Consider the following 27,617-nt stretch of genomic DNA (forward strand, 5'->3'; position numbering starts at 1 on the left):
AAAATAGCCTTACGCCAAACTTGGTCAAAGTCAACGGTCAAAAAGTCAACTCAAGCCGAGTACGCCTAGCGTACTCGGCACGTACGCCCTACGTACTCGCGATCCAGATCGGGGATCCCTTTAGTGTACGCCCAACGTACGCGACATCTTACCAACCTCATTTTTAAGGACTTAATTCCTTAAGCCACTTCGTCATATTCTCAGTTCTAGTCCAAATGACACTCCAAACTATAAAGTTTCCAAATTTATGGTTCTACACGTCTAGATCAAGACCAACAACAAAAACCTAACTTTTATTAACCACTAAATCTCTTAATAACTTGCATTGGGGAAACTAAGGGGCGAAGATCATATTTTTATGAATCTAGACATGGAAAAGTATCCAAAAGGACAACCCATACGTTCTATAGCATGCCATGCACAAGAAATTCATAGCTTGGGACAAAAGCTCATAAAATCATCATATAACCAAGTTTTAACAAGTTAATCATCAAGGTATGAACTTTATACCTTCTAGAGATGGAGATTGCTGCAAGACTTCCAGATCCAAGCTTGTTTCTAGCTTCCAAGCTTCACCACCACCTTCTTCTTCCTTTGGAACACACAAAAACAAACACTCAAGCTTCAAAATGCAACAATGGGTCTATGGTTTGAAAGAGAATACGTTTCTAATGATGGAGGCTGGAATGGGGTGGGGAAATGGAACTTAAGGTTCAATATATAGGGTCCAAACCCTCAAGATTAGGGTTTTCATCCAGGCGATTTGGGGAGCGGAGGAGTACAACACGGCTCAAAGAAGTCTTGACCTTGCATCTGTAGGAAATAAAATAGACATAAAAAAACATATAAATGAGTAGATCAAAGGATACTGAAGAGATGGAAACCTTTCATGCTTGTGACTTTAGAGTTTCAGTTTTCCGACGGTATTTTTCTTTAGATATTATGTTAACTCTTCACTTAGTTTTTTTTTGTTAATGTTGCCCTTATTTGTATTCCTTATTCCGGGTATGAATTGTTTATTGTAACTACCTCTATTCCATCCTGTGGTAATTATGTCTTTCATGGCATTGGTTTTGATTTTTCTATTATTAGTGTTGCAGTAGTTGTGATCAATGGTTTTCTATATACCATTCCATATTCTTTTGAGTACCGAATCCTGATTAATCCATGATATGTTGATGCAATGGCCTCAAATTGTTTCATTGCACCTCTCCTAATTATTATATTGTAGGGTAATGAAGATTGTATTATTGTGAAATCTAGCATATGGGTGTTCTTGGCCTGCGTGTGATGATCATGTAGGGTTTCTGGCATGGATAATATTTCCAAGGGCCACACTGAATGGCCGCCGAAGCTTTTTAGATGCGTGTCAGGTTGTTTAAGAAACAGTAGTCATACATTATTTCAGTTGAACTTTTGTTATCATAGTATATACGATGTATACGTATTACATGAATATGTCCATATATTCAGATCGGTTCATCACCCTATATCGGAGTTTTTGGGATTTTTGTGCGCTAAAAATTATGTGTAGGCATGTTATGTTTCTTTTTCTACTTTCTAGTGAAATAAGCTTTTGAGACTCGCGATGAGAAGTCATGTTGTCCGCGTTTACATGTATAATATAGATGATGCCAATGTTGTTATGTTCTCTCCTGACTACTTTGGTACATGGTTTTCGTCCGCCCTTTCCTAATGAGTATTCAATAAGATACGCTACAAAAGCGGAAAAATCTAGGTTAGAAAGCCACATCGAGGGTTGGACCCGATGTTGCTCTCCGATGCCTAAGTTAGAAGTCATGTGAGGCTTAAGAAGTGAACTGAAAAGAGTCATCCTGATAAGTTACCTTCCTATCTGTTCTTTGAGGGTTTTATAGGCCCTCATTTATTTTTGGGTATTTGGTTTTTTTCGGTCTTTCTTCATTACCCAAGTAAAGACAGCCAACTGGTTGTGTACAACCTTTATATTTTATTTCCAATATTTTATGTATGCATGAGTTATGGGATATGTCTCCTATACGGTTTATCATCCGTTATGATTTGATATTGCCATTTGGATCAAGCTCTGAGAATTTTCTTTTATCAATTTGTGGGATAGATTGTGGTCAATCAGGTCGGTATGACTCTATTGCCAACTTCATCGATATTATCTATTTTCCCCACTCCGACATGATGGATAGAATCCGGTATTGGGCTAGGCTGGTCGGCTGGCTCGGATACACCATTAAGCCTCCCAGTGTGAAGGGTAAAATAATGGCACCAAAACTGGTTTGCCATTCATACAATGAAATATTTATGGATAAGCGAAATGTCCTGCGCATGGTGCGTGCAGGTGTGCATTAAAATCTTCCGGTGTCCGTTAGTCAAGTCTGCCTATTTGATTAGATTGGTTACATAATGCTTTAACTGGTTTAAATTATTATATAGCGAGTAAATACTATTTTAGTTACTTCGATTTTTCTCATCATTTTCTTCTCTCCACATCACTTTTTTCATGGTCGGTGATAGATCATCTATTATGTTTGATATTGACATCTTTATGTTGGATCGGTATGTGCATCAGTACCAACTTTCGCAAGTGCATGACGTTGATAAAGTAGGATTTTACCTAGGGGTGGCAACTCTCGACCCAACCCGTAACCCGAAACTGACCGAACCCGAAAATAGACGGGTTTGGGTTGAGATATTTGACCCGCTAACCCATTTATTTCATAGGTTGGGTTGGGTTACCTGTTTAGGTTCACGGGTCAACCCGCCAACCCGTATATATATATATATATATATATATATATATATATATATATATATATATATATATATATATATATATATATATATATATATATATATATATATGTATATATATATATATATATATATATATATATATATATATATATATATATATATATTACATTTAAAAGAAATAGATGCATTTAATTATTAATGAAATCTGATTTCCTTCCGTTTTCGAAATATTTTGTATCCTTGTATTCCTTCCATATGCGTATGTGTCTAGTCTGTGCTTGTGGTGCCCTAATCAAAAAAGAAAAAACACATGTCGTCATTATTAGATACTCACGAGTCATGAACGAAGAACGTATCCACTTTGTATGAATGTTTTCATTTTTCAATTTTATTTAGATGTTAATGACTTTATAAATTTATGTTGAAAACAATTTTTTTTATGTTAATTATTTTAATCATTTTATGACTTTATGTTAAAAAACTTCATTTTATGACTTTATGGCCAAGGACTACAAATACCGATCATTAGTGTCGCCGCCCTCCTGGGTATTTGTGTGTGTTTCTGACATTTCTCACATTTATATATGATGTTTTTCGTATCTTGGTACATGGTCGGCCAATAATACCCTAACCTAGCTATCTTCTGCACTATTGTTCTTGCTCCTTCATGGGCTCCCGCCCCCTCATGGTCTCCCGCTATTCCTTCATGGTTCCTTAACGTTGACACATCGTAACTGTGGTTCTAAGTAACCTTTCTTGTACAAAACCCCATTTTCTATTACAAAGGATGTGTTTTAATTCTTATCTTCTTAGATTGCTTTTTGTCTTGTGATAACTTACCTTCCGCTAAATATTCCATTATTGGTTTACTCTAGTCGCTCAATTCTCCCACTATTGACACAGTCAATGATTCTTCTATCGCCTTCCTTTGCGTCAGTACTACTAACACTTTTTTTTGCAAGGTGTAAGAATGTTGATGAAATTAGCCTGCTCAGCGTATCTGCATGTTTATTATTTGACCTTGGTACATTTTTAATTTGAAAGTTTTAAAGTGGTTTGTTAGCATCTTTACTTTATTCGCATATTGCATTAAGTTTATTCCCCTTACTTCGTACTAACCATTCGTTTGGTTAGCTACAATCATTGAGTCTATTGAAACGTGTATCACAACCCACTTGGGGTAAAATGACCATTTTACCGCTTACGTAGTTTGAACGAAGACTAAGGCCCAAACTCACAATCAAAAAGGCCCAAAACCAATCAATCCTCTAAGGCCCACTTATGGCCCAATTTTCCAAATTGGGCCCAAACCGCTACGTGGGCCTTACCCTACAGCCCAATAATTTTTACTAGTCCAAAAATACTTATACTCAGATGGCCCAACAAGAACCCAATAAACCAAGCCAATAAAATGGTCCAAATGTGAAGCCCAAAACGCTAAGCCCAACAGACCGAGTACGCGGGGCGTACTCAGCTGTATGCTAATCGTACTTGCTAAATGGCTAGTACGTCGTGCGTACTGACTTGTACGCCCAACGTACTCACCCAATAAGCCAAAATCCACAATAAGCACTTAATGCTTAAGACCAGAAGCCCAAATCACTGATCTAGGTACTAATAAACGTCTAGAACCATAAAGTCATTGACTTGGTGACTTTGCATGCCCCATAAGGACCCAACTCCAAAATATAGCACTCTACTATCATTAAATGGACATAAAATCATGCAGGGATGGATCTAAACCCTAAAGGTGCCAAATTTATGGACCTTGAACCTCAAAAACACCAAGAGTAGCAGCTCAAAGCTCCTGGAGTGGTATCAAACAACTAGATCCCATTCATGGGGCCAAAGAGGGACCAAAACTCATATATAATAGATCTAAGCCAACAATGATCAAGTTCATAGCTTTTTACCTCAAACAAGCTGGAAATGAAGCAAATAATCGAGATCCAAGAGCTCTTCCTTGATCCACCACCTTCCACCAAGCTTCTACTTCTTGGATATGGAGAAAAACACACCAAAATGGAAACAATGACCTCAAAATACCACAATGGAGGCTAAGGGACGATTTCTAGGGTTTTGGAGGCTTAGGGGATGGTAAAGAGGCCAGCTCTAATGACTCAAGGTGTTTATATAGGGTGCAACATCCTAAATTAGGGTTTAATAAACTTACATGTATGCCCCGCGTACATGCATGTACCTCCCGCGTACATGTCCGGAGTCCCGTCCCAACCTCGCATCAGTACGCTAAGCTCGCGTACTCGTTTTATAGCGTGTACGCTAAGCATACCGAGTGGTACACTCTGCGTACTTCCCATGGACCAAAATGCAAACTTTTCAATAAGAAAGGCAAAATAAGAATTATGCCAGGATTCAAGTGTTACAAGGATGCTATAATGGAAAGTGTATTTGTATGTATATGCAATATATGGATTTGTATGTGTGTATATATATATATATATATATATATATATATATATATATATGTGTGTGTGTGTGTATGTATATATATATATATATATATATATATACACATACAAATATATATATTTGTATTGATTGGAACATCACTTAACTTTTAAGGATTATTTGGAAAGTACAATGCTATAATGGAAAAAATGCAAAAAAGTAGGATGTTATAATGGAAAGTGTATTTTTATGTATATATAATATGTGTATTTGTATGTATATTTATATATGTATTGATTGGAACATCACTTAACTTTAAGGGCTTATAAGGAAAGTACAATGATATAATGGAAAAATGGAAAAAAAAAATTAGGATGCTATTATGAAAAAACAAAAACAAATGCCATAAATAACAAAAATATTGTAAAGTACAATGTTATAATAGGATAAAATATGATATTATAAATAAAAAATATATGCAAAAGTACAATCCTCAAAAAGAGAAAACAATATAATATTTAAAGTAAAATGTTATTATCGAAAACTTAAAACAAAAATAAATGTCATAAATAAAAAAATATTGTATAGTTCAATGCTATAATAGGATAAACTATGATATTATAAATAAAAAATATATTCAAAAGTACAATGCTCAAATATGAAAAACAATATAATATTTAACGTACAATGCTATTATAGAAAACTTAAAACAAAATCAAATGTCATAAATAACAAAAATATAAAAAAGTAAGATGCTATAAATGACAAAAAAAATTTCTTTAAAATTCTATTCGTTTGGGTGTCTTCTTTGTAATCATCATGAGTTTAGAAATACCCATCCATAATTGATTTAGAAATTAATTTCGGGTTGTCCCCGTTTTGGGACTACTTTTTGAATATCTTATCTCATCTAGGATGTGAACATGTATTACATTATTTTTTGTTTAAAAAGGATTCGGTTGTCATTTTGTCTTTTCTCCTCGGGTATATATATATATATATATATATATATATATATATATATATATATATATATATATATATATATATATATATATATATATATATATATATATATATACTTGGGAAATAAGAGGAAATGTTGCCCAATTTTTCTTAAACAGACAATCATATAATACACGTTCACATATTAGATAAGGTATTCAAAAAGTGGGTTTAGAAGCCTACCCTTGTGAATAATCTATCTCTTTCAGATTATTTGTTCCCGTTTTGGGGATAATTTTTGAACCATCTACTTTATCAATACTCTATCTGATTTTTGTTTCCCGAAAGTAAACCCTAAACACTAAAGTATGTTTCAGTTACATCATGTATATTGATAAAAGTTGGACTACTAATTCACATCGTCAATCTCCTGAGTTCTAGCTGTTGGGTTTTGAGCACTATAACTCTCCTATGGTGCACATGCAACCGTAAATGCTTTGAATCTATTTTTTCTCTATTATACATGCATATTTTCAACTTTTCCAAAGAATTGTCCTAACTAGCATAAAATTTCTAATTGAATAAAACATCTAGATAGATGACATACCTTTTAGAAGGACTTGTAGTTCTTGACCCTTGAAAGCTTGAGCACCTCAAGTGTGATGCATCTAATTGTTCATAAACACTAATATGCAAGAGGATGATTTAAGAGAATAATCTATTTATCTCAAAGAGAAGAGGCAACCATTTTTGGTCTATGGAGGGTTCTATTTATAGTGTTGGACATGCTAGGGTTACACTTGGTAAACCCTAATAACCCATGATTTTCCACATTCTCATGCTCCATGGGTTTAACCTCCATGGACTATCCATGGATTAGTTTAGCCCATAATCATGGATCATTAGCCCACACTATAAGAATGATTGATTTACATAATCAATCCCCATGTATTTAATTAGTCTCTTTTGATCGAAAAATTCATAAATTAATTCTTGATCAATACTAATTAAATAATTCCGTATTAATATATTATACTTATAATACATTAATAAACCATAAAAAAACCTTATTCTCAAAATTCATCCTATCAAATTGCACTGCTGAAGGCAACCTAAAAGGACCATGCTACAATCGGGTCAAGTACATACCAGTTATAATTATGGGCTTAGACACCAAGTCCAACAGTCTCCCACTTGGATAAGTCTAATAACTATTACTGCTAATGTACTTCAGAATCTGACTTAGCAATCGTAAGCTTTCACAAGCCGTTGTCGAACTCTGACCTTATCAGTGAGGCATCCCTCAGATAATTGATCATATACTCCTCTGTTCTCAAGATAACAGCTAGACAAATACATTGAACAATGTCATACTTATTGTCCAACAGTTTGTTTCCCGATTTCTAATTCATCTGAGATAGAACATAACTGAACACATCAATTTAGTTCTGACCGGGCCCGGCACATAAGTCAAAGCAGAATCATCGAAGGGCCCAAGATATCGCTTTTAATCCTCTTAGGATAAAAGGAATAGATAAACTTTGACATTATATGCTTGTACTAACTACTCATCAAATCATGCACAACAACACGTTTTATAACATCAAGTTACTGATGCGTTTTCATGCCATCAATGCACAACCAACTCGTAGTCAACAAATCATATATCTTGGTTTGAAGATTATATGATATTATAGTCTCACAATCACTCGTGATAAGTTCCATGAAGTGATTCAGGTGAGCGCGGGTTGAATCCAATACTCAAATCTTATTTCAAGAGCACTCATGAATGGTGTAGCAAACTGTTGCTATGCCTAACTCCTTAGAAAATCTACAAGCCAACTCATGACAGTCTTATTTTATACTTACTTCCAACGTATGATCGACTGTGGATAGTTTGAATAATAATAATAATCATAATTTTAATTATTCTGGAAGTCAAAACATGCAAAGTGAACAATAGTAAATAATTGACACAAGACAGTAAGGTGTTGTTTGTTTTTTCTGAGACAAAATGTCTGTAGTCTGCGGACCACATCTGTAGACCTCTACAGTAGAAGAGGTGGACCAAACGTCTGCAGTCTGAAAAAAGAAAACTGTTTGTTTTTTTAACATCTGCGGGCTACTAAAATAAACTGAAATCTAAATAAACTGATTTTTTTTTAAACTTCAAAGTGATTTTGTAATATTGTTATGACTTTGTTATAAATAATTAACAAATCTAGATCAACTTTTATGTATTATTGTATAAAAAATTAAAATAAAAATGGTATGAATTAACATATATATTTGATAAAACCAACAATTTTGGTTGCAAAGTTATAACTAAACATTATTATTAGGGATCAAAGAATTTGATACATAAATGGATGGAAATAAAATTCGATTTTTTCAATTAAATCTATTAAAAACGTACCATAAATATTTTCCCGAGAAATTGATGATATTGTATTAAATAATGTTTTACAAAATTTGGCAAAAAAATATAAGAATATATTATGATTTTTTTTCATATTTATATAAACAACTTCAACAACTATTATTGTAATAAATCTTTATTTATAAATTTGTCGGTAATATCATTTTTGTGTCGTCGAACGTTTTTTTTTTAAGTATTGCAATATATTTTTTCAAATTGTTTATTATCATTAATAAAGTTGGAAAAAATATAAATTTAAAAAAAAACTTAAAAAAATAAAGATATATGTGTTTTTTAGGCTAGAAGATGTCTGAAGATGTTAGAAGACTCTGGTCCACATCTGCGCCAAGAAGAGGGTGCGCAGCCATTTTTAGGTCTGCAGTCTTCAAAAAAACAAACAGTCTGCGAAGGCTAATGTCTGCGCATGGTCTGCGCGGCGCAGACAGAAGAGGGCACGCATATATGCAGACAAAAAACAAACAACACCTAACTTTACTTATAAATAAAACTCCTTTTATTCAATCATCAAATTTCAGTTACAATTTAGCTATTACTAGTTTCGATTTATCTAATTTCTAAAACTAATATCGTCCTTTAGCCTGATGCTCCTCGCATGCTACAAGTGCTTAACCCTAGTCAGTCCCTTTGTAAGAGGATCTGTTGGGTTGTCCTCTGACGATATCCCCTTTACCACGAGGTGCCCTTCTTCTACCTGATGTCTTATGAAGTGGTACTTTCTGTCGATATGCCTGGATCTACCATGATCTCTCGGTTCCTTGGTCAAGGCAACCGCACCTTCATTATCGCAGAAAATCTCTATAGGCTCCTTTATGTATGGAATGACTCCAAGGTCTCCTTTATGGATGGAATGACTCCAAGGTCTCCATAGGCTCCTTTATGGATGGAATGACTCCTTCGATGCTTCGCTTGCTGCTATGTACTCTGATTCACATGTTGAATCAGCTACAGTCTCCTGTTTGGAACTTTTCCATGTCACTGCTCCTCCATTCAGGGAAAACACCCAACCCGAATGAGAGTGAAAATTATCTCTGTCGGTTTGAAAGCTTTGAAAGCTGGCGTCGCTATACCTTGTCACTCTCAAGTCATCACTCCTACCGAGGGTAAGGATCCAGTCCTTACTCCTCCGTAGGTACATAAGAATGTTCTTCACTGCAGTCCAATAAGCTTTACCAGGATTCCCTTGATGTCTGGTGACCATGCTCAAATCAAAGGCCACATCTGCTATCTCAGCCATTGTACTCGGACTTTGAGTCTTACTCAGTTTGGCATTGCTTTGGATAGGTAAGTCACCTTTCATGGAGTTCTCCACGCTGAAACGTTTCAACACCTTGTCCAAGTAGGTATTTTGACTAAGTCCTATTAGCCTTTTACTTCTGTCTCTCAATATCCTTATCCCTAGGATATAAGCAGCTTCTCCGAGGTCCTACATAGTGAAACACTTCCCAAGCCAGGACTTAACCTCCTGCAAGGTTGTGATGTCGTTTCCTATGAGTAGTATGTCATGTACATACAGTACCAGAAAGCTCACTATATTCCCACTAGCTTTGACATATATATAGGACTCATCCTCGCTTCTCGAAAATCCAAACTCTTTGACTTTCTCATCAAAACAAAGATTACATCTACGAGATGCTTGTTTCAATCCATAAATGGACTTCTCAAGCTTACACACTCTATTAGGGTATTTTGCATTGACAAAACCCTCTGGCTGACTCATGTAAACATCCTTATCCAACTTTCCATTAAGGAAAGCGGTTTTGACATCCATTTGCCATATTTCATAATCATGAAATGCAACAATGGCCAACATAACCCTTATAGATTTAATCTTCGCTACTGGTGAGAAGGTCTCATCATAGTCAACTCTCGGAATTTGAGTAAAGCCCTTTGCAACCAGTCGCGCCATATATGTGTGTACTTCCCCATCCATGTCAGTCTTCTTCTTGAAGATCCATTTGCACCCGACTGTCTTACGACCCGCTACATTATCAACCAAGTTCCAAACCCGATTGTCATACATGGACTGAATCTCGTTGTCCATAGCCTCTTTTAATTTTGCACACTCGAGTCCTGCCATGGCTTCCTTGTAGTTGTTAGGTTCATCCAAATTTACCAGTGTGCTATCACTGATAAATGTATCACCTTCAATATTAATATGGAAACCATAAAACTCAGGTGTATTTCTAACTCTACTGGAACGCCTCAGAGGTAAGGACTCATCAATTGGATCAACTGGAGTTTCCTCCTCAGGTTGATTGCTAGTATTTGAGGTTCCTTCACCGCTTGACTCTTGAAGCTCTTCAAGGTCAATTTGCCTCCCACTGTTTCCTTGGCCTATGAGTTCTCTCTCACGAAAGACTCCTCTCCTCGCAACGAAGACAACATTGTCACTCGGTATGTAGAAGAGATATCCAAAGGATTTCTGTAGGTAGCCGATGAAAATACATCGCTCACTCTGAGGTTCGAGCTTGTCGTGAGTTTCTTTTCTCACGAAAGCCTCGCAACCCCAAACTTTAATGTGGTCTAATGTGGGAATTTTCCTTGTCAACGTCTCGTGAGGTGTTTTGGAAACCTTTTAAGTAAGGACTAGATTAAGGATATGGGCGGCAGTCTCAAAGGCATACCCCCAGAATGAGATAGGTAACGAAGCGCGACTCATCATGGAACGAACCATGTCTAGCAAGGTTCTATTGCGCCTCTCAGCCACACCATTAAGTTGTGGTGTCCTAGGTGGCATCAATTGTGAAACAATTCCACATTCCTTAAGATAGTCAATGAACTCGATACTAAGATACTCTCCTCCACGTTCAGATCGTAGCATCTTTATCTTCCTGCCCAATTGATTCTCCACTTCTTGCTTAAACTCTTTGAACTTTTCAAAGGTTTCTGACTTATGCTTGATTAAGTAAATATACCCATATCTACTATAATCATCAGTAAAAGTCACATAGAAGCGGTTAGCATCCCTTATGGTGGTTCTGAATGGTCCAAACACATTAGTGTGTATAAGATCCAATAGACCTTCACCCCTTTCACAAGTACCAGTGAAGGGTGACTAAGTCATCTTTCCAAGTAAACAAGATTCGCAAGTGTCATCCGACACTAAGTCAAATGACTCCAAAACTCCATCCTTTTGAAGTTGGGCTATGCGCTTCTTGTTGACATGTCCAAGACGACAATGACACAAGCATGCCTTATCCAATTCATTGGAAGAATCAATATTCAATACATTATTTCCTAAGTTATCTACAATCATCACAGTTTCATATATACCATTGCAAGGTAATGCTTCAAAATGAAATACACCATTACAATAAGCACAAATATCACCATTTCCGTTATTAAAATAAAAGGTAAAACCTTGTTTATACAAACTGTGAAAGGAAATAATATTTCTCTCCATATCTACCGAGTAACAACAATTATTCAAATCTAAATTTAAACCATTACTAAGAAATAAATAATAAACTCCAATCTTGGTCACAGGCGACACTTTCCTATTTCCTATGATTAAGTTTATCTTCCCGTGCTCCACATCCCTACTTCTTTTTAGTCCCTACAAATCAGAACAAATGTGAATACCACAATCTGTATCAAGGACCCAAGAATTATCATGTGATGAGTTATTAGACTGAATATTGTAAATACCTGCAAATGAGGGTTTGATCTGCCCATCCTTAATGTCTTGCAAGTATTTGGGGCAGCTTCGCTTCTGGTGCCTTTTATCATGACAATCGAAGCACTTTGCTTCCTTCGGGTTTGAAGATGGATTAACAGAACCAGCTTTGGTTCCACTTGAAGAGGATCCATCAAGAGACTTTCCCTTGCGGCTCTTGTAGGGAGCCTTCCTCTACTTTCCCTTCCCATGTCCGATTGCCAGAACAGGGACAGAAGTAGTTGTAGGAGTAGACACAACCGTTTTGCCTTTCAATTTGCTTTCTACAGTCCTTAGAAGGCCTTGAAGCTTGCTAAGAGTGACCTCCTCCTTGTTCATATGATAAGTCATACGAAACTGATCATAACAAGAAGGTAAAGAGTGTAGAATAATATCTATGGCCAACTTTTCATCAAAACGGACATTCAATTTAAGCAAGCGGTCCACGAATCTCTGCATTTTATGTAAGTGGGCCGTGATGGGTTCACCATCCTTCATTTTGGTTGTGATCATGGAGGCAATGATCTCATACCTCTCATGCCGAGCACTTTGATGGTATCTTTCCATCAAATCATGATACATTTCATAAGGAAAGTAGTCCTCATAGGACTTCTGCAGATCAGCAGTCATGGTTGCAATCATTAGACATGATACCTTTGTCACATCCCTCTCATGAGTAGTGTGTTCAGCGATTTGTTCAGGAGTAGCAGTGGTGACATCAATCTATTTGAGCTCTTTATCAAGGACAAATTCTTTGTCCTCATAACGAATAGCCATCCTGATGTTTTAAATCCAGTCATTGAAATTTGATCCATCGAAAATGACCCTCCCGCACAGATTCATTAGGGAGAAAGAGCCTGAAGGGATTAGGTTGGAAGCATTGTTTGGGATAGACATCTGTAAAAGAATAAGAACAAAGTTTAGATTAGATGATAATCCTTAATATTACACCCAATATGAAATATTAAGGCTAGGATCTAACACAATATTCTACAATTGCGAAGAGGGATGCCGTAATCCAATTGTAAAATATTTGAAGGTAGTTAAAAGACGATTTACCAATTTCTTTATGAAAAACGATATGGATTATTAAGTTTTAATTGGATTTGAAATTCCTAGATCTTTGAGATTCATTGAACTTTTTCAATGGCATGTTTAAATCTCGATTGTGCCCTTCAAGTTTGTGACTGGGATGCCGAGGATCACAAACAAGGAGTGAATAACCATGTAAATTAGCTTGGTAGACCCAATGTTACAAATCACCTAATCAATGTGCCGGTTAACCACACACGCTCCATTGATCTATAACACCAAGTTACCCTTTGCCACACATTGTCAGTCCCAGATTAGTGTGCCGGTTAACCACACACGCTCCACTAATGACTTAACAATGTGCAAAGTGTAATATCATGGATTAGCACCATTTCACATTTTCCTAAAGTAACTAAGATTGGGAATTTTAATAAAGGTTTAGTTACTTTATATTTTTATCATTATACTTTTAATGAGGGAGAATTAACGTCCTATCCTACCCGTTCGGCTAACGACCCTCCACTAGTCAAGGAAGCGGTGGGTGAGAGTGGACACCCATTAAACTACCATTTTATAGGCAGTAACCTTATACCCCCCTTATAGACCAGCTTCGTGAATGAGGCCTACTAACGGTAAGACCGACTTTATCTTATACATATATATATATATATATATATATATATATATATATATATATATATATATATATATATATATATATATATATATATATATATATATATATATATATATTAATAAACTTATAATATTATAAAGTATAAGGGTTGAATTTTAACTTTTAAAACTCTAGGGTTTGGAATTAAAGTTTCATTTAATGAGACTTTGCAAATTCCAAAACATGAGGGCAAGTTTTGAAACTTGTCAAAACTCTTCACATTCATAACCTATGAGTTTAATTTGATTTTAATGAAGAGACCTTTCATTTTCCATAACTTGAGGACAAGTTATGGAGGTCATTAAACATCATTTATATAATTTTTTCTAACAACTAAATTATCACATAATTCGTGATCTAATTAAACTCATATGCAAGACAATTTCAAATCAACGATTTAAAAAACAATTTTTTTGTTCATCATATAAAAACAACAATTATTTTAAAAACTTTGACAATTATCTTGTGGTTGGATGAGTACAAGTACTACCATATCATAAAAAACATTTCACCCTTGAAAGCTTGAGCACCTCAAGTGTGATGCCTCTAATGGTTCAAAAACACCAATATGCAAGAGGATGATTTAAGAGAATAATATATTTATCTCAAAGAGAAGAGGCAACCATTTTTGGTTTATGAAGGGTTCTATTTATAGTGTTGGACATGCTAGGGTTAGACTAGGTAAACCGTAATAACCCATGACTTTCCACATTCTCATGCTCCATGGATTTAACCTCCATGGACTATCCATGGATTAGTTTAGCCCATAATCATGGATCATTAGCCCATACTACAAGAATGATTGATTTACATAATCAATCCCCATATATTTAATTAGTCTCTTTTAATCACAAAATTAATAAATTAATTCTTGATCAATACTAATTAAATAATTCCATATTAATATATTATACTTATAATATATTAATAAACAATAAATAACCTTATTCTCAAAATTCATCCTATCAAATTGCACTGGTGAAGGCAACCCAAAAGGACCATGCTACAATCGGGTCAAGTACATAGCAGTTATAGTTATGGGCTTAGACACCAAAGCCAACACTATCTACGACTCAACTCTTTTGTCGAGAGATCTAAGTCACACCTAGGTACTAATGGTGAAATCAAATGTCCATGTGAGAAATGTGATAATCGTTACGTTATAGATTTGAGAACAATGAGACATCATGTACATATACATGGTTTCAGTGAATCATACAAAACATGGACATATAACGGTGAACCTTTAATTCCTCTGGTTGTAGATGTCGTAGCGCCACATAACGAGATGGTTGATCTTATCGACGATGTTATGTGGGAATCAAGAGAAAATAATATCAACCTCAATGAAGGAACCTCGAATACAGGGGGTAGCGATGTCGATGATGATTTTGTACAGTTGTTAGAGGAAGTCGAAACCAAGTTATATCATGTTTGTACATTTTCTTCCTTTGATTTTTTAGCAAAAGAGATGCATATCAAGGTCAACAACAAATGGATTGATAGTTCATTTGATCAACTCCTTGAGTTGTTTCATTCGGCATTTCCACAAGACAACAAGGTTCCCCGTTTATATTATCTAGCCAAAAAGAAACTAAAGAATATAGGTTTGGGGTATGAGTCAATACATGTATGAAAAAATGACTGTTTTCTCTTCTGGAAGGAACACAAGTCATTGCAGATTTGTCCCGTTTGTAAAGAAATTTGGTGGATTGTTAAAAAAAACCAAGGGTAAGAAGGTAGCTCATAAGGTGTTATGGTACTTTCCAATGACCCTAGACTACGACTTTTGTATTGTTCAAGGTACACTTCCAAAAATATGATTTGGTATAGTACCAGGAGATCAAAAGATGGTGTGATGCGTCATCCCGTTGATGGAGAATCTTGGAAAAAAATTGATGTAGATTACCCTGACTTCTCGAGTGAAACTCAAAACGTACTCCTAGGGCTTGCATCTGACGGCTTTAATCCATTTGGTAACATGTGTAATCCACATAGCACGTGGTCGGTCGTACTCACCATATACAATCAGCCACCATGGCTTTGTATGAAAGATTCATCATTCATGTTCGATTAGTTGATTCCCATCCCTAAAGCACTTGGAAAGGACATGGGTGTTTCCCTTAGGCCGTTAGTGCAAGAGCTTAAGTTTTTGCAGTACTCGGGCATACGTATTAAAGACGCAGTGAAAAACACATTCTTCACGATGAAAGATATGTTGTTATGGACAATAAACAACTTTCCATCTCATAGTAATTTATCGGGTTGGAGCGATAAAGGATACAAAGCATGCCTGGCTTGAAATGAAGAGACTCCCTCATACCATGTAACAAATAAAGTCGTTTATGTCGGTCATCATCGGTTCTTAGATGCTAATGATCCGTTCAGGATGAGTTTGGAATTTAACGTGCAACCCGAAACAAGACCCGTTTCAAGATACTTTACTGATGAAGCCATACAAGAGCAACTAGGTCATCTGCTACTTGGTAAACTGGGGAAACATCCTAAGATTTTCAAGGAAACTATAGGTCTACAAGGATTCGAGTTGAAGTGGTCGAAACGTAGCATATTTTTCATGATCGAGCATTGGTCTACTTTGCAGCTGAAGCACAAGATAGATGTGATGGATGTCGAGAAAATTTTAGGTGAGAGTGTTTTGGGTTCTTCTCTGATGAATGATAAGAATAAAGACACATCAAATGCACGGGATGACTTGAGAAATTTGAATATCCGACGTAATCAATGGTTGAATGTAACGCCCCGTTCCTGGTATGCATTTAAAACATTATTTTTCTTTTTATTTTAGAAGCTACTCGATGAGTCAGTGGCCCTAACTCGTCGAGTAGCAGCGAGTTAGCACGTGGAGTAGGCGTGGCGACTCGACGAGTCCATATTCCGGACTCGGCGAGTCCACCAGTCTGGATGAAGCCGTAATTTTAGGGAGTGTACCCTATTTAAACACCATTATAGCCCCAAACCAGCCTCCTTCACCTCTCAAAGACTTATTCCCGAAACCCTACCCTCCTTGAAGTGTGTGTGAGTGATTTTTGCCCTAGTGAAGGAATCTTGGTGCATTGTTGAGCAAGAAGAAGAAGGAGAAGGTAGAAGAACTCAAGGAAGAAGAAGTAGATCCAGATTATACTCCTCTTTGGTTATGGTATTGCTAGATCTAGTTTGTCCCCAAATTGATGGTTTTGAGCTCAAAAACCCTAAATCCCTAGTGATGAAGCTTTGTAATCAAGCCATATCTCGGATCTAGCCTCTCTTGAGTTCCAGGAGCTCAAGAAGGCCACCTTTTGGCAGCCATGGCCTTGTTCTAGACAAGTAACCCCCATTATAGCCAAGTTTGAGTGTTATTGCTTCATTGCATCATAGATACACGTAAAGCTAGCAACTTTACGTGTTTAGATTGTCCCAGAAACCCAGATATATGAATTGGATGCACTGAAACTGATTAGAATCGACTGAATAGAAACTGCATGCAAAGGACTCGGCGAGTCGTTCTTCGGACTCGGCGAGTCCGGTCGCGAGTCTTAGATTCCCTGTTCAGTAGTAGCGAGTCTGTTAGTGACTGGAGTAAAGACTCAGTGAGTTAAGACATGGATCTGAGTGTAGAGGGACTCGGCGAGTCTACGCCCTGACTCGGCGAGTCCAAGGCAATCTCCTTACCCGTAAGAACAAACTCGACGAGCTGTTCATACAACTCGGCGAGTCGGGTGAAGGTTGGCAGGATATCAGTAAAGAAGGAGAACTCGTCGAGTTTTGGTTAAACTCGACGAGTAGAGTCGGGAAGGGGAGTAGAAGGAAAGATAGGGACTCGACGAGTTGCCGGCCCAACTCGGCGAGTCAGGTCAACGGATTGTTGACTTTGACTAGGGGTAAAATAGTCATTTTACCCTAAGATTAGCTATCAGTGTCTGATTAAGTGTCTTTTGGGAATTGTAGCTGGGGAGTTACCGGAGCAGCAGTCAGACAGTTCCCGAGCAGCATTTCAGCAGCCAGCCTTACGAGGTGAGTTTTTCCTTCCAGTAGGAACGGGTTTACGGGCACAATGCCGGACCGTTTAGTTAGCAGTAGTTCCGGACTTCAGTCTGATGCAGTAGTTGTTGGATTAATGTCTAAGTCCATAACTATAATTGGTAAGACTTGACCCGACCCGGCATGGTCCAATTGGGTTGCATGGCATCATGCATTTGGATAGACTATAATGAGAGAAATAACACTTAAGGTTGGTTAATATATTATAAGTTCTAATATATTAATAAGGTTATTTAATTAGTATTGATCAAGAATTAATTTGGAATTAATTAAGTGATCAAAAGGAGACTAATTAAATATATGGGTTGATTGTGTAAATCATTCACTCTTATATATGTGGGCTTGTGATCCAAGATTCCTTATGTTGGACTAAGTCCATGGGGTGACCCATGGATACTCCATGGAGGTTAAAATCCATGGAGCATAAGGAATGGGTAAAGTTATGAGTTACATGGTGTAACCCTAATAGCCACCATATAAAAGAATCCCATGGCTCAAGAAATCGTGCACTAATGTGCGAGTGTGAGGGCTAGACGATTTCAAGGAGTGTTCAAGTTTCTCTCAAGTTATTCCAAGTGTATTTGGTGTTGTGTGAACCATTTGAGGTGTTACACTTGGGGCACTAGGCACTCAAGCTTCATGAAGACATTCTACATCAAAGAGGTATGTATTCTATCTTGTTATATTTATTATTTTGTATGCTAGATTAGGATAATACCTTGGATGTTCATAATTGTATGTATAATAGAGAAAACATAGATCCAAGGTATTTAGGGTTGCATGTACACTTAGGAGTGTTAGAATGCTCATAACCCAACAGTGGTATCAGAGCCTAGGCTTGTTTTCTTGTTATACTTGCAAAAGTAGCTGAAAAAATCGAGTTGGATGCAAATATTCGATTGTTTTGGCTGGAATTGGACTAGGAACATTACCCTAAGATGTTTTTGGACTTATAAACTTGTTTTTGATGTGGTAATGTTCATGCTAATCCAATTTCTAAGATAACTGTCATAATTTCAAGATTTGTATTAGTTTGTATGTTCGTGCTAATTTCTTGAAGATTGATGATTTGAATTATCTTGTTCTTATGAGGTTCTTAGATTAATAGAAAAGTTGTGTGAAATAGTTGTTTCCAGTCCATTTTAATCTAAGAGTTGATTCCAAAGTGTGTTTTTGTAACTTGTCCTCAAGTTATATGAAAAGTCACATTTAAGAATCATAAAACTCATAAAAGTTGGCAAAGGTTACAAAATGAAGAGTCTTTTCATTAAATTAAAAAAAAAAAGTGTAACCTTAATTAGTTCCATAAGTTACAATAAAAAAAAAGTTATTTTTTTTTATTAATTAGTTTAAAGTCTTCCATAACTTGTCCTCAAGTTATGGAACTTGAAGAGTTTTTTTTTAATTAAAACTACTTTAAACTCATAAGTTATGGAATTAATTAGTTTTGAATAGTTTCAAAACTTGCCCTCAAGTTTTGGAATTTGAAAAATTTTCACTTATGAATACTTTAATTCCAAGTTAGCCCTTAGAATTTTAAAAGTTAAAATTCAACTCTTATACTTTATAATATTATAAGTTAATAATATTTATATATATGTATAAGAGTAAAGTCAGTCTTACCGTTAGTAGGCCTCATTCACGAAGCCGGTCTATAAGGGGCGTATAAGGTTACTGCCTATAAAATGGCAGGTTAATGGGTGCCACTCTCACCCACCGCTTCCTTGACTGGTGGAGGGTCGTTAGCCGAACGGGTAGGACAAGGACTATAATTCTCCTTTCATTAAAAGTATTAAAGATAAATACTAAGTAACTAAACTCTTATTAATACCCAATCTTAGTTACTTAGGAAAATGTGAATTTGGTGCTAACCCATGAAATTACACTTTGCACTTTGCTTAAGTCGTTAGTGGAGCGTGTGTGGTTAACCGGCACACTAACCTGGACTTAACAAGGTAGGCAAATGGTAACTTAATATTTATCATAGTATCGGTGGAGCATGTGTGTTTAACCGGCACACTGATTAAGGGGTAAATATTAAGGGTACCAAGTATATTTGCATGGTTATTCACACCTTGTTTTGTGATCCTCGGCATCCCAGTCACAAAACCTGAAGGGCACACTCGAGATTGAAACATGCCTTTGAACAGTTCAATGAATCTCAAAGATCTAGGACTTTCAAATCCAATTAAAACCTAATAAATTATTTCGTTTTTCATGGTGGAAATTGGCGAATCGTCATTCACCTACCTTCAAATATTTTATAGCTTGGATTACGGCATCCCTCTTCTAAGTTATAAAATAGTTTGTTGGGTCCTAGCCTTAATATTTCATATTGGGTGTCATATTAAGGACTTTAAATCAACTATCTTGAATATCTCCCAAAAAGATGTCTGGTCTAGACATTTATGATCTTCCCAAATCTCTTGAAACAAGCTTTCCTAAATGAAGATGATGTCCCATGGATATCATACTTCTTTCACCTCCTCCAATTATTCTCCCTAACCCACAAGTTCCTACAAAAGTTTAAGGTCACTCAAGCCCTATTGGCAAGGCAAGGTCTAGGTGTGATCACATCTTGGAGATGTAGTCACATATTGACAAGCCGGGAGAGTTGGGTGTCAAAGTCTTGAGAAAGTTGGTGGCTCAACTACTTTCTAAGTCACATAGTGAGTTCTTTTGGGAATCCTATGAAACAGACTAAGACAAGACCCTTAATGATCTTATCTATTTGCTAAGATCAACTTCCTAAAACGCTATGGACATTGACAATGATGCCATTGGATATCCAGTAAAGCTCTCTCTTCCCAATGGAAAGGGATCGGCCATAGTCAACTCTGTTGACCCAATGGTAAAGAGAGAGGCGAAGTCTGAGATAGTCCCATTATCAAGGATCCATAGGTATCTATTGCCAAAGGAAGGGGCATTGGTTACGAAGCTGCCAAATTTACATAAGGATGTTAAAGTCAATAAGTTTGCCTCTACTTCAGGTAAAGTCCATTGTCTAACTCTATTAAGTACATGCTGATTCTGATCGCGAAGATGGATTTCAATCGCATGGTTCGGTGATCAGAATTTTGGGCTATTACTTAAGAGTTATGATATTTATATTGCTTAGGAATAGATAACAACAAGGTTTTCATATGGATTGTAAGGATAAGTTTTTCCGCAAAGTTTTAAAATAAAAGAAAAAGGTTTTGATTTTATTTATTTTAAGTATCCTTACAATGGCATTTGTGAAAAGTTGTTGCTTATAAGATTCCATTGATAGCAATATTGGAAAAATGGATTTGATTCTTTCGGTTGTGGTAGTGTCTAATATTACCAAATAAGGAAAGATTCTCATCACCCAAGGTTCAATTGGACTGAAACTTGGAATCATGCAAGTTGTATAGTATGATGAATGAGAACTTTCAGCTTGGAAAATTAAGACTAATTCCTTATGTGAATAAGGAAAGGACTAAGGGATCGAGTACACATTCTTGTGCACTGGTCAAGTCCACCACAAAAGATCAAGAAGACTATTCGTCATGATTTACTTAAGTTCAGTAAATATGGTTATACTTATAAGTTTAAGTGTAAGTCTGTAGCATTGGAGAAGTTTCAATGTGAGACAGAACGAATAAGAAGAATCAAACTATGGCAGAAAGATTAAAGTTTCTCAAATCTGAAAAGATGGGAGAGTACTTTAGTATCATGTTTATGATCATCTTAATGATTAAGACACCATATCACAATTGGTCCTCTAAAGTCAAGAAGAGGAGTCATGAATTGCTGAAATGGTTAAATCAAAAAGATGAGTCATACTTCGTTCCAAAACAATTCTTAGAGTCATACTCCAAGATTGTAACTTGAGTGACATATCTTAAAGAGGGTTTGTTAACACTAGTCAAATGTAAGAGTAAAAGGTTATCTACTCTTGTACATTTGAAATTGGTAAGTTGTGATGCTTTGGATAAAACAGAGACCAACTTAGGCCAATTGTGTAAAGTGTTAGTCTTGATAAAGAATCCGCACTATCTCTTGAATATTTGACAAGGGAGTCTTATATGTCAAGAGGACAGTGGGAGTCTTAAAGCTCTTGAAAGTTTCAAGACTTAATCAAGAATAAAACCTAAAGTCCTTCACTAGCACACGACTTGAGGTTTATAACCTATCGTGTTGAAATTTTTGTGCCTATTCAAGTTGGCTTTGCATAGGAGTTCTGAGAGTTCTCAATTGGTTGCACAACTACTTGGAAGCAATGGCAGGCACCTGAGCTGCCAAATGGCAAGAATTTAAGATTGCACAAGTTTAATCAATATGAGTTTGGATTTGTCACTAACCTTGTCTTGTGATTATGGTTTTGACAAATTCACATGGATAAGAACACATACACTATTAAATCTAAGTGTCATAAGGTTTCTCTCCGATTCATGAAAATGATGGTGAGGAAACACTTTCACTAAGTAGATTTTAGCTAGATAGCAATTGTGATATTTGCATTCTCAAAGTCGTTAGTGGAGCGTGTGTGGTTTACCGGCACACTAACATGGACTTGTGAGAAGTGGCAAAGGTCTAAACAATTGAGACTATGATTACGACATCCCTTTTCATAGTTCTAAAATTGTTTAGACACACATGTGAGCTATCTAAGAGAGGTGTATGATTTTGATAAAGTTTTATCAAAACAATCTAGTATCAGAAATCTGAACTTTGGTAAGAAAGTCAGCTGATTTCTGAGTACATGTCAAAGCTAGTGGGAGCATAAGTGTTATGCTAATAATCATCATGTTAGTGGGAGCATGATAATTATGACAAAGGTTGCAAGTTAGCAATGTTAGTTATAGAAAACAAAAGTTTCAATTCGTGAGGTTGCAGGGGTTGAAAAAGTTGTTTTGCTATAATTAAGGGAGAGGAAATTATACTTCATTTCAATTCTAAAAAGCTTAGATTGAGATTTTAATCGTATTTAATCAAGGATATATATATGAATTTCATGTTGGAATGGCTCAACATAAGGAAATTCTATATATGGGTCCATTATTTGCGTTCTAAAATTCGATTATGATTACGGAATCCCTTTTCATAATCTGAATTTTGAGAACTTGGCAAATTGAAATGGAAATATTATAGCAAAAGACTGGTTTAGTCTTTATGTGAGACATCATGAATCGTGTCCCATATGCTTCGGATATAGGATCGATTACATGTGCTATATTCATCCTTTCTAAAAATTTCCAAATGCCTGGGGCATTATGAAGGGAAAAGGTCTAGAATTGGATATGACTAAAATGATTAAGCAATTGTCGAGGACAATCTAAGGTTTACCAAAGATTGATTGCTCAAGGACAGTTGGAAGTATAATGTTAATTCAGGAAGGACTATATTGACATAATCTGTAAGGAGGCAACTCTTGTTCAGAAGTGATAGTCAAAATGGAATATGGAAATGTTTCAAAGTTAGAAATTATTCAATCTGTGTAAGATTAGGAAACTTAATGAAAGAAGGATGTTTCCAAGGAGCTGATCTCCTTTGGAATGCTCTGTAATGATTGTTGTCAAGTCTTTCTGACTTTGTGCATAATCATTAAGAGGATCAATGCATATAAGTTTAGAATCTAACAGATTTCAGTAAATGGCATGAATTTGGAATTCTTGCATTTGCAGTAAGGATTTGGGACTGTGAAAAGAGGATCATTGGAGTGATGTTCAATTGATCTATTTTACAAAGTAAAGATCATAGACAAACATAGTATGCATACTTGGTGTATGGCATGACTAGTGTTTAGAAAACATAGTGTACATGCTTGGAGCATGGGACAACTATTGTTTTAAATTCAAGTATAAAGTTGATAAAACCGAAACAATGAATAATGAGTAATTAGTATGGTGATAAATAAAAGTGTTTATTTATATTCATAGGGTTTGATACCATATTTGATTCATTTATTCTTGTGTTTCACTTTGCATGTTTTGACTTCCAAAATAACTAAGTCGCTCTTCCTGAATGATTAAGTTATTCAAACCATCCACAGTCGGTCATATGTTGGAAGTAGATATGAATAGACTGTCATGGGTTGGTTTGTAGAGGTCCAAGTTGGTGGACAAAGTGGTGCTACAACACTCATGAGTGCTCATAAGTTCTGAGTATTGGATTCAACCCGCGCTCATTTGAATCACTTCATGGATTTTATCACGAGTGATCATGAGACGATAATATCTTATATTCTTCAAACCTAGAGATATGAGTTTTTACTATGAGTTGGTTATACATTGATTACACGAAAACGCATTGGTAACTCGATGTTATAAAACGTGCCTTTGTGTATGATTCAACAAGTAGTAGAACAAGCCATATGAGTCGAAGTTTATCCATTCCTTTTACCTTCGGGATAAAAGCGATATCTGTGGGCCCCTCGATGATTTAAAGATGATACATGTGAGTGCTTGGCCAAGCCAGGACTGATTTGATTTGTTCAATCAGTCAGTCATCATGAATCGGAAATCGGGAAACAACAAATGGACAGAGAGAATGATTGATAATCCATGTCTCAGTCCATATGATATCTAGAATGGAGGAATATATGATCCCTTATCTAATGGACAAGTCATTGACAAAGGTCAGAGTTCATCGACAAGGTGAGAGTTCGACAGAAGCTTTTGAGAGCTACGATTGCTGATCGGTTCCTGAAGTCATATGCAATAATAGTTTTAGACTTATCCAAGTGGGAGACTGTTGGATTAATGTCTAAGTCCATAACTATAATTGGTAAGACTTGACCCGACCCGGCATGGTCCATTTGGGTTGCATGGCATCATGCATTTGGATAGACTATAATGAGAGAAATAACACTTAAGGTTGGTTAATATATTATAAGTTCTAATATATTAATAAGGTTATTTAGTTAGTATTGATCAAGAATTAATTTGGAATTAATTAAGTGATCAAAAGGAGACTAATTAAATATATGGGTTGATTGTGTAAATCATTCATTTTTATATATGTGGGCTTGTGATCCAAGATTCCTTATGTTGGACTAAGTCCATGGGGTGACCCATGGATACTCCATGGAGGTTAAAATCCATGGAGCATAAGGAATGGGTAAAGTTATGAGTTACATGGTGTAACCCTAATAGCCACCATATAAAAGAATCCCATGGCTCAAGAAATCGTGCACTAATGTGTGAGTGTGAGGGCTAGACGATTTCAAGGAGTGTTCAAGTTTCTCTCAAGTTATTCCAAGTGTATTTGGTGTTGTGTGAACCATTTGAGGTGTCACACTTGGGGCACTAGGCACTCAAGCTTCATGAAGACATTCTACATCAAAGAGGTTTGTATTCTATCTTGTTATATTTATTATTTTGTATGCTAGATTAGGATAATACCTTGGTTGTTCATAATTGTATGTATAATAGAGAAAACATAGATCCAAGGTATTTAGGGTTGCATGTATACTTAGGAGTGTTAGAATGCTCATAACCCAACAGTAGTTCAATATGCTTGGTGTCTTTGTGATACAGGCATGGTATGTGTTATGTGTTCCGGACTATGGTCCGATACAATATGCAGTATATATGTTCATATTATATGCTATGATTATGTTATGCTATGTTCAGTCAGTTCCGGACTTCGGTCCGATGCAGTTCCGGACTTCGGTCCAATGCAGTTCCGGACTTCGGTCCAATGCAGTGGGCAAGGCCCTAGTTAGTTCCGGACTTCAGTCCGATGCAGTGGGCAAGGCCCAGTATGTGCTTTATATGTTATTGTATGGTATGTGGTAGTTTGGGGGAGCTCACTAAGCTTCGTGCTTACAGTTTCAGATTTGGTTTCAGGTACTTCAGCTAGCAAAGGGAAGGGCTCGGGATGATGGCATGGCACACACCACAGTTTTAGCCTGGGAGTTAGACTCTGATATTTTGATATGATCTTGACACTAGTTTCGATTTGATAAATTTATTATGACATTTTGAGACGCATGATTCTGTTGGGTTTCGAGCATTCTAACACTCCTATGGTGTACATGCAACCCTATAAACCTTGGATCTATGTTTTCTCTATTATACATGCAAATATTAACTATTCCAAGGTTTCATCATAACTAGCATATTATGAAGCACCTATACTACAAAGTTCTAGTTAGATGACATACCTTTTGATGTAGCTTGATGTCTTCAAGCTTTAAGAGCTTAGCCTCAATAGTGTGGAAGCCTCAAATGGAATCACAAATCACCAAAACACCTTGGAAGAACTTGAGAGAATATGTATGCACACTAAAATCGGCCCACTCTTATTTTCACACACTTGTGCCAATTTTGTGAGCCAAGGACCCCTTTATATATTATGGAGGATTAGGGTTACATCCATGTAAACCTTAATATCCATGACCTTTCATTTACATAGGATCCATGGGTTAAAAGCTCCATGGACCATCCATGAAAGCTTAGCCCAACCTAAATGAACTTGGCCCATTCCATATATATAAGAGTCCATATTTAATTAGTTCTTTTTGATCACTTAATTAATTCTAAATTAATTCTTGACCAATACTAATTAAATAATATGATTCCATATTAATATATTAGAACTTATAATATATTAATATAAATCATAAATATACTATTCTCAAAAGACTATCCATATAAATTCTGCCGGTGAAGTGCAACCCAAATGGACCATGCCGGGTCGGGTCAAGTACATACCAAATATAGTTATGGACTTAGACATTAATCCAACAGTCTCCCACTTGGATAAGTCTAAAACTATTATTGAGTATGACTTCAAAACCAAACTGGCAATCGTAGCTCTTAAAGCCGCTGTCGAACTCTGACCTTGTCAATGACTTGTCCATTAGATAAGGGATCATATATTCCTCCATTCTAGATATCATATGGACTGAGACATGGATTATAATCATTCTCTCTGTCCATTTGTTGTTTCCCGATTTTCGATTTATGATGACTGACTGATTAAACAAATCAAATCAGTCCTAGCTTGGCCAAGCACTCACATGTGTCATCGCAAAATCATCGAGGGGCCCACAGATATCGCTTTTATCCCGAAGGTAAAATGAATGGATAAACTTCGACTCATATGGCTTGTTCTACTACTTGTTGAATCATACACAAAGGCACGTTTTATAACATCGAGTTACCAATGCGTTTTCGTGCAATCAATGTATAACGAACTCATAGTAACAACTCATATCTCTAGGTTTTAAGAATATAAGATATTATCGTCTCATGATCACTCGTGATAAAATCCATGAAGTGATTCAAATAAGCGTGGGTTGAATCTAATACTCAGAACTTATGAGCACTCATGAGTGTTGTAGCACCACTTTGTCCACCAACTTGGACCTCTACAAACCAACCCATGACAGTCTTGATTCATATCTACTTCCAACAGATGACCGACTGTGGATGGTTTGAATAACTTAATCATTCAGGAAGAGCGACTTAGTTATTCTGGAAGTCAAAACATGCAAAGTGAAACACAAGAATAAATGAATCAAATATGGTATCAAACCCTATGAATATAAATAAACACTTTTATTTATCACCATACTGATTACTCATTATTCATTGTTTCGGTTTTATCAACTTTATACTTGAATTAAAAACACTAGTTGTCCCATGCTCCAAGCATGTACACTATGTTTTTCTTAAACAATAGCTTTGCCATACACCAAGTAT

The sequence above is a fragment of the Lactuca virosa genome, chromosome 9 (assembly GCF_052849685.1).
Source record: "Lactuca virosa cultivar CGN04683 chromosome 9, Lactuca_virosa_CGN04683_v6, whole genome shotgun sequence".
NCBI lineage: Eukaryota > Viridiplantae > Streptophyta > Magnoliopsida > Asterales > Asteraceae > Lactuca > Lactuca virosa.